Source organism: Corapipo altera, unplaced genomic scaffold, assembly GCF_003945725.1.
Source record: "Corapipo altera isolate COAL_440 unplaced genomic scaffold, ASM394572v1 61411, whole genome shotgun sequence".
Lineage (NCBI taxonomy): Eukaryota > Metazoa > Chordata > Aves > Passeriformes > Pipridae > Corapipo > Corapipo altera.
Window position 1 is genome coordinate 19028652 of NW_020884875.1, and position 6850 is coordinate 19035501.

The 6850-nt window shown below is 43.4% G+C and overlaps 1 protein-coding gene across 6 annotated transcripts in view; it reads right to left on the reverse strand.

Moving 5' to 3' along the window:
- The window catches only part of MPDZ (multiple PDZ domain crumbs cell polarity complex component), a 97720-nt gene extending 92547 nt beyond the window's left edge, over positions 1-5173 (reverse strand). For 4 of the 6 annotated variants that reach the window (XM_027635248.1, XM_027635245.1, XM_027635246.1 and 1 more), the window contains exon 1: positions 4970-5172. The gene's annotated coding sequence lies outside the window, so the exon portion shown is untranslated. Of the gene's footprint in view, positions 1-4969 lie in introns of all 6 variants that reach the window. The other 2 variants (XM_027635247.1, XM_027635243.1) reach the window with 1 other exon arrangement.
- Positions 5174-6850: the final 1677 nt, after the last annotated feature.

Genomic DNA, 6850 nt, shown 5'->3' on the forward strand with positions numbered 1-6850 from the left:
GTGCTAAAGTTCATTAATCTCTTCACAGTAATAAGGACACAGACTGTCTGAGTTAGACTTTTTAAATTGGTAACTCAAAGAAATGCTGCTAAGGAAATAGCAAATTAAATTTACTTTCAAGTTTTAAAGGCACAGATACTTGAAAGCTATGACTTTTTAAAAAAAACCAAACAAAAAACCCTCTCCACCCTTTATTTTTCCTTCTGTTTTATAACATTAAAGTAGAAAACACAAGGAATTTTAGACAGACACGTGGTGACAAACATGGTCTTCTCTCTAAGTATAAATGAAAATTAAAAATGATCCCTTTCAAACTTGCACTTTGGAAATTTGACTCTGCACATGTTAAGAAACAAAAATGTGTTATATACACATTTCTCTACTCTCTATGGTACCCTTCTTTGATAAGGTCGGTTGCCAGAAAACAATTGGCATGTTGCAGTTCTGGTTTCCTTCGGTCCACTTCTGTAATGCTAAAATCCACAGGTGGTAGAATTTTTAAAAAGCAACCTGAAATTTATTTGATCACCTCCTTTCCATTGCAGTCACACAAGACACTTAGCTAAACAGACAAAAGATTCAAGAGAAAAGAGAAAGACCTTTTTCCAGTGATTATTCTTTCACACCTGATCATTTAGTTTCTACAAAGAAACCTACTCTGTTTCATTGATAGATACTCCATCTACTATTTCACAAAGTCATTTCAGATAATACCCTGGAAACTAATGCTCATAGCAGCGGATTACCAAACATGCAATGCCAAAGATAGAAAACACAGTAATAGGCTTTGCCCTGTAGCTCCTCCATTACTTGAAGTGCTCTGAGCATACAGAGGAAATGCCTATCTTAAGAGTGATCTCTGGGCCCAAACTTTGGCATGAGATTAAAATTAAATCTGTTTCAATTAAGCAGCATTGTAACCACAACATGCATTTAACAGCTGATAAAAAAGAGTATTTCGAAACTTCTATTCTAAATTTCAACACTTGGGCCTGGTTTTGTGTGTGCTAGAGATATCATTTAACATTTGATTTTTATCCCGTGTCATTTCCCTCCCATATTTTCTGGCTATCACTCAAACAGGTATATTGTGTTAGCGCTGCATGGTGCAGGAAAGGAAACCAAAACATGCAGGAAGTGGAAGATATTAATTACTGCTAAACCTTCTGCTTTGCCTACAGATTCCAAGAGCTCTTCCATTTTGCCCAGTTACATCCTGCATGCTGGCTACTAAGCCCAGGAAGAAAACTAAGGTGGATCTCAGATTCTCTGGGAGTAGTCTTGTCAAAATAAATGCAGTAGAAACTATTCATGGTTAATTGAAAAATGTCATGCTTTCTATGTATTTTTCTACTGTCACAAAGGCAATTTTACTCTTGCATACAGTGCTTTCTTAAGCACACTGAGAAAGCGTATGGAAATAAACGCAAGAGAACAGTGACCAACAGGGAAAAGATGATAAACAAAAACAATAAGTGGAAAGGAAGAAAGAAGGGGAAAAAAGGCTAGCCTACCATTTTACTGACAGGACACGCGCTTGGCAAATTAACATCAACCACTCAGTTTCATCAGCCAAGAGACCCTAGACTGCTAGCTTCTGAATGACAAAAGAGAGAACTGATTCAAATTAAGGATTTAATACAAGCAAAATTAATGTGCACTGTTCCACAAGGAACAAAGGAGATTTCCACTGGTTATCTGGAATGTAACAGGTAAGCAAGAGAAGACTGACATTTACATTTAAAAGCTATGCCAATGAAAATTGTTCTGAAACATTCAAAGTAGAAATAAAAAGGTAGTATTCATACAGCCTATATTAAGACTCTAAGAAGTCTGAAAAGATGTTACTAGTCTCTAGAGTTTAGCAAAATGCTGAATGCATCAAAAATATGTAGAGATGTAATGGCTCTGGATGTTAGAGAAAAGTTCTGTTACAGAGTTGAACAGCTTTATGTATTTTGAAGCAACTATAAAAACAGAATTTTGAACATTCAACTATTTTTAACCTTCTGTATACAGTACATTAATGTACTAAAGAAACTTAAAATCATTTTTGATGAACTGGCAGTCTGTACACTGTGTATAATTAATAATGTTCCGTAACATTGGAAGGAGACCTGTATCAGCATAATATAAAATATCCACGTTAACTGACATGCAAGTGATAATTGCAACTGGAAAATGGGCTTAAACTATCCATAATGCTTTCACCTACTGATAAACCTGTCTGATATAGCATATTTAAAAGTGATTTGCATAGAGTATTGCAAAAACGACAACATAGTAGGTGGAGTGTTTCTAGTGGGGTTTTGGTGGCTTTTTTGGTTAATGAAACAAACATACCATCTGTTTACAAAAAAGTATTTTTTCAGTAAATATTTAAATTAAGAACAGTTGGAATCCTTTCTTCTAACTTCTGAAGTACATAAGCTTCAGAAACTGAAAAGCAAGTTTTTGGTATATGTTGAATATACGTGACACAACAGATACTGAATTAACAAAACATAGGCATGATTAATATTGCCTCTTTATGTTTTCAGCATAGGCAATTGATTACCATATTCATTAAACTCAGTTAAACCTGATGAAGCATAGTTCCTACAGCACTTGCACCTCTTAATGTATACTGCATTCTTCACAGAGGTGACAACAGCATACATAAATGAAGAAATACAAAGCTTCACTGAACAGTTGCCAGTAAGCTTCAACAAAGAGTCATTATTTTCCTTACAAACTGAAAAGGGAAATTTCTCATTGTATACTGCGACAATAACAAGCAAGTTATACAGAAAATCAGGACACTGTATAACAAGACCACTGTGCAAGAGGTCTCAGATGCAAGGACAAGGTTTGAAAAGTCTACGAAAGAAATACTTCAAAAGCAGCACGTTTTTGTACTGACTTGTTGGGAATGCCAACAAAACTGTCCTTAGCAATGATGATACAGTATACAGTACCAGCATAGTACCGTATTGGCTTAAATTGCTTCATCAGGATGCTCAAATATAAAGCCAATTAGAAAATTTATTGGATGTTCTTCACAGAATGTAAACTTTCTTACAGGAAACATGGAGAAGATGATTTTAAAGGTCTTTAAAATGGTTCTCAGTACAGTGATCAAAGTGCTACTTATTAAAACAGAACCATCTACAGCGATCTGGGTGACTGAGAAGCCGCACGGCATTTCTCGCTGAAGAATTCACAGACAAAGGGCCAGGAGGAATATAAAGATCATCAATTAGTATGTAAGTAGTGCAGTTCTCTCTTGCCTGATGCTGATACTGATCTAACTTTCCTAGTGTAAAGAGGAGAGAGTGTATCCAGTTACTGATGAAAAAGCTTCTTCAAAGCATTAAGGAAACAATTAGAAACACAAAAGCTAATCAGCAAATGTTACATGCATGTTACTGTTAACTAGATACATAGAGATAAAAAATATGCATACTAGAAATGCATAACAATTTTGGAAAAAAAAAAAAGTTGATGTTCTCTCTCTTAAAAAATGTTGCTTATTAAGGTCGATATGTCCTTAGATATTTTCAATCTGCATTCTTTTCCTCTAATGTTACAACTACTTTCAATTTCCAAAGAAGCCTCAAGTAACATTCCTAAAAAATACTTTACCACTTTCCCCTTTTCCAGTTTAGATTCCTCCCTCCCAACGAGTTGCTGTAATCTTGGAAAACGGAGTAGAGATATGGGAATCACAGGGCATCACACAATAGAACTTCCGCAACTGCACAATTCAAACCCTTTCGTCTGATTACGGTAAATCACTGCTCTGCTCCAGAGACAGATTTCTGATACCATTTCTGGCACCAAAGCCGGTAAGGACGTTTTCTATTAAACAGTTTACAATAAAAAGCCCCACCTTCTGCACGTGTTAAGAAATAAAAATATAACGGGACGCGGCAGTGTTATAAAAGCAAAAGACAGGGAAAAGGAAACAAAAATGAAGCCACAGCATTCTTCAGCCAAGTGGCAAATCAAGCCTGTTAAATGCGGTACATGGAGTTCAAAAGGTCGGCTTTGTGAGAGTTTTTCTTTTGCTCCTCTTCTTCCTACTACTATTTCCAGTAACATATGGAGGTGCTGGCAGCAATGGGGAACACCATACGAGGAACGAACCATCCCGAAAAGCAGACCCTTTCCTTTGAGCATCCAGACGTACCAAAGGGCACGACTGCGGGCGGCTCCTCGCCGCTCCGCTTCCACTCTGCCAAACCCGTCACGTTTACAGGCGTACCCGGGGAGCTGCTGGAGCGCCGCAGCGGGGTCCGGACCTGCGGAAGCGCCGACACCACCACGGCAACAGGTACCGACCCCCGAGCACCCGCGGCCACCGCCCCGCTCCGAGCCCAAGGACACCGCCGGTCTCGCCCGGGCCTCCGGTCCGGCTCTGGCTCCGAGCGAGGCTGAACGCCGCCGACCGCAGGCGCTGGCCGAGGGCCGCCCGCGGGTCAGTGGCAGCGCCGGCAGATGAGGAGACCCTCCCAGGCAGGAAACACCGACGGGGCTTGAAAACGGGGGGTGAGGGGGGGCGCGGGCAGCAGGGCTCCCTGCAGATGCCGGGGGAGGCTCAGCTTTTGTTTATGGGAGGACGTGTCCCCGTCAGGCCGCTGGAGCCCGCGGACCGCCCGCCGCCGCAGGCCGGAGCCCCGGCCCAGCGCGGCCCCCAGCGCCGCTCCCGCTGCCCGCCGACGGTCCGGGGCGGGAGGGTCGGGACACAGCAACAGGCTCAGCGATCCCCGCGGCTCCACGGCCTATCTCCTCCTCCAGCCATCCCCCTCCCCGGCAAAACCCAGGGGACCAACAAAACAATAATAAATAAAACTTCGCCAGACAAATGCACTTTAAAATGCCGCTCAAACTCCAGCGACATGGCGGGCCCTCCCCGGCCCGCATCCCCTCAGGACGACGCGGGTGGGCTCAGCCCCCTCCCCGCCGCCCGGCCCGGCGCCCCGCTTACCCCCGCGGCACGGCGGCCCCGCCGCCCGGCCCTGGTCTCCGCCCTTCCCGCCCCCGAGTAGCGGCGCCGAGCGATCCGCGCCGCGGGGGCAGCGCGCTCGGGCACGCCCCGCCGGCCTGAAACCTAATCCTGCGCCGCCGCCCCCCCGCCCGCGGGTCTCCCCGGAGAACGGCTGGACCGCCGGCCCGCCTGCAGCGCCAAGCGGGACAGCGGCAGCACCGCCGCGACGGAGGGCGGGGGTATCCAGGGGATGGCGGGGGTATCCAGGGGATGGCGGGGGTATCCAGGGGATGGCGGGGGTATCCAGGGGATGGCAGTGCACGCTCGAGGGCTGCCTGGCCCGCTCCCTCCCGGCCTGTCGCTTCGCTGTCCTTCCCGCAAAGTTTGCCTCCCCACGGCTGCAGGAGAGTAAGCCGTGCCGGGGGAGACACCGGGGAGCCGGGCTGCCTGGGTTTACCTCGCCGGTTCGCCCGTGAAGTGAAGGTGGCGGCGGTCTCCCCGCTGCCTCTCCCCGCTGGGGCCGTGTCGCCTGCGGCTGGGCGTCCGCCCAGCCACCGGCTGTGCCCCTTCTGCTTCAATAAGATGAGCCGGGGCTGGAAAATGAGAAATATTTGCAAATGTTAAATAGAAAAAAAAAAATAAATAAAAAAAGAAGCGAAGACCAAGAAACAACACATGATGAAGTTGATGAAGTCAGACAAAATGATTAATGAGGTCACAGAGTTACTGAAGGGATGATTTTTTTCCTCGATCCAGCAGCTGGTTAGTGTCTTAACTAAAAGTAAAGAAGATGCTGTGTGCCTTTCACATATATATGTTCTAAGAATGAAGCACATAATGCGGGAGTGTTTGCATAAGATGCTGTGTGCCTTTCACATATATATGTTCTAAGAATAAAGCACATAATGCAGGAGTGTTTGCGTAAGTTCAGCTAAAAGTGGAATTATTTTGCTGTTTGTTAACTTTGCTTCTCCCAGGAAATGTTATCAGTCATGGTCTCCCTTTTTCTTTTACAGAAGATAATTCTTTGGTGTAGATGCACTCTGGTGCCTCCATGGAGGTAACCCCCCTCAGAGAGAGATGGACCCACACTGTTCTGCCAGGCATGTTGACCCTGGCTCTTTAGAAGCTCCGTGTACTCTTTATCTGCTTGCCTTCTGATCTGATTTGGTTCTTTTTCCAAATGGATTTTAACTCTTAAGTGTCACCATATCAAGTGATTGTGGTTTGGGATTTTTTTTTTTTTTTTGGGTCACACAATCATTTTAAAGAAACTTAATGTTTTGAAGATGGAATGGAGTACTGCCCTATCTATTTTCAAGAGGATCAGTAAATACAATCAAAGTGCAAACTCTTACATTAGCAGAACACTTATAATGTAAACTTTAAGAAAGACAGGTCTTTGCACATTGCATGAAATTATTCGAGATTAAATTCTGGTTGAACGACCAAACAATATTCGTCTTGCTTATTACCTTTTTTCTGCTGAATACTAAAATATGCATGTAATTACACCTTTTTAACAGTAATACTTCCACTTTCTAACTAAGAAAAATAATTTTCAAAATTTTATTCATGGGTTCCATGGTCTGGCATGTGCTGGTGAGCGTATTGCTTTTTTAAATCAAACACAGAATAACCAGGACATTGAATGCTCCCTAAACTGTCCCACCAACTTTGTGTGTTGCATGAGCCTTTATTTAATCCAGAATGAAATCTTAAAAGGAAGTTACAATTTGTTTGCATGTATCATTCTTCAATAAATAAACCACAGTCAATTAGGTAAGTATGAAATGAGACAGCTATTGTTATTTTTCTGTTGCTCAGGCTTTAACCATAGCATCCCACTGAAATAAAATATAGTGACACTATTAAGTTTAT